This window comes from Priapulus caudatus, unplaced genomic scaffold (genome assembly GCF_000485595.1).
Source record: "Priapulus caudatus unplaced genomic scaffold, Priapulus_caudatus-5.0.1 Scaffold1366, whole genome shotgun sequence".
NCBI lineage: Eukaryota > Metazoa > Priapulida > Priapulimorpha > Priapulimorphida > Priapulidae > Priapulus > Priapulus caudatus.
Window position 1 is genome coordinate 42,991 of NW_014578427.1, and position 2,500 is coordinate 45,490.

Sequence of the window (2,500 nt, forward strand, 5' to 3'; positions counted from 1 at the left end):
CCCACCACCCCACCACCCCACCCCACCCCACCAGCTACACATCGCGAATGAAATTTCACGGCGCTTGACGATGGATGGGTGGAAGCGGGGGATGCATACAATTAAGATCCCCTAATAGAGATGAATATAGAAAGAATATCTATTATGGACAATCAGGAGTAGATAATAGGGAATTATATTTCCTATTATCTACTCCTGATACAATGTAACGAGCGGTAGGGGGGGGGGCTATCCATATACACCAGGAGTGAATAGAAGCAAATTAATTTAAATTAACAAATTTAAATTTTATTTTTATTCACTCCTGATATACACAACACTCTGATTAGATCTCTGCGTCTCTAACGTCAGATTACGCACGCCCATAGCCGTATAACAAACAGTATAGCCGTGTAGCCGTGTAGCCGTACACCGTATACACTGTGTAGCAGTATATCCCGTATAAACTACATGAAACGGTTGGCCCCGCGAACACCCACCCTATAGGCGTATGCCGACCGATAACTCGTACATCGCGACTGCACTTTCCCGTGCCGCTGCATGCGCCGTGGCGTCGGCGGCGGCGACGGCGGCGGCACTGTTTTCATGCGGCCACATTCCCCCGTCACGACGCCGTCATCGCGGCGCGCGCATGCAGTGTCGGCTTCCAGCTGAAAACGAGAGCGTGTGACGTAGCTCCTGTGCGCTCTCGTGTGGTTTGACGCCTGCTCGACACGCCAGGCGAGAGAGAGAGAGAGAGAGCGAGAGAGAGAGAGAGAGAGAGCCGTCGGGCTCGGCGATGCTCCGGCTGTCGGTTTAATATGGAGAGCGTCCCTTTCTCCCCCCCCCCCTGCTCGCTAGTTTTACAAGAGATGCGTGGGTTCGTGCGCGCCTTTCGTTATTTTGTCGGCGACTTCATAAAATGCCAAACATCCGCATCGGTTCGGGCGGCGCAGAGCGAAAGGAGGGAATAACCGACGTGCGGCTCTCGTATCGGGGTCACGTACGCAGCATTCATTGATCGGCGGCTTGTCGCCGACGCGAGAGTCCGTAACCGCCGGTACCCGCCATGCCCGATTCCGCGTGCCGTGATGTCGAGCTTAGCAACGAGTCTATGTTCGTGTGTGTGTGCGTGTGTGTGCGTGCGTGCGTGCGTGCGTGCGTGCGTGCGTGTGTGTGCGTGCGCGTATGCGTGTGCGTGTGTGCGCGCGTGCGCGTATGCGAGTGCGTGTGTACGTGCGTGCGTGCGTGCGTGCGTACGTGCGTGCGTGTGTGCGTGCGTACGTGCGTGCGTGCGTGCGTGCGTGCGTGCGTGCGTGCATGTGTGTATTTCTGTCGCTTTAGCGGAGAATACAGTGAACATATGTGGATCGTGGGGAGCCAGAGATGCTACATTAACGAATTAATTAGTATCCAGTCGTAGTAGCTATACTTCCCGGCTAGCCCATCCCCCAACCTACCAACACACACTCCACCCCCGATTCCTTCAAGAGTAGTACATATCAGTCTCAATATCCACGAGTGTGCGTGCGTACGTGCGTACGTACGTGCGTGTGTGCGGGCGTACGTGTGCTTGGGAATGTGAGTGTGTGTGCATGCGTATTGGGGGTGTGTATGGGGGTGTGTATGCATATGAGTGTGAGTATGTGGGTGCGTGCATACGTTTAAATGTGTGTGTGTGCGCGTGTGTGTGTGTATGTGTGTGTGTGCATGTGCGGGCGTGCGTGCGTGTGTACGTGCCTGCGTACGTGCATGCGTGCATGTGTGTGTGTGTGTGTGCCCGTCGACTGAACTTGTTTGGTTGCGAGTATGTAACTGCGTCGCTTCCGCGCGCCGAACGCGTACATGTGCAGACGCACGTACGAACGCACACACACGCACGTATCGACGCGCTCTGCATCTGCGTCTTTTGCGGAGGCGCAGCAGCAGCAGCAGCACCAGTGCGCGCGCGCGCGTGTGTGTGTGTGTACAGGCAGACGTGCAATAATCCACAAGCTGCCGCACTCTCTCGCTCGGCGCAGACGCGTCTTGGCGGGAACTAGTTTAGCTCTAGCCAGCGTGCTGGTAGCATCTACGCACTCAGCGCTGGCACGTTTTATGTATACGCGAGTCGACGATATCGATGCTAGAAAACTACAACGTGACGTCGCAGGTCGCGCGTGGACGTCGTATAAGCCATCCGAACTAAGCATCGCAATAGTCTGAACGTCGTGGCTGTCGTCGTTACGACAGGCGCCCTAATAAAATCTCAAGGTAAGATGTTCGAGAAAGCTAATGTAGGGTGCGTGTGTGCGTGCGAGCTGTGTGTGTGTGTGTGTGTGTGTGTGTGTGTGTGTGTGTGCGTGCGAGCTGTGTGTGTGTGCATGGAGAGGTCTTATGCCTGTCATGCACGATGTATATATGTGCTTGCAGTACTATCGGCCTTAGCGTATACGTACGTGCACATCTCTCTACGTCTTCGCTGCATTCATGCGTACACACGCACGACAGCCGGCGCCCGCGAATCGTGTCTAATGATATA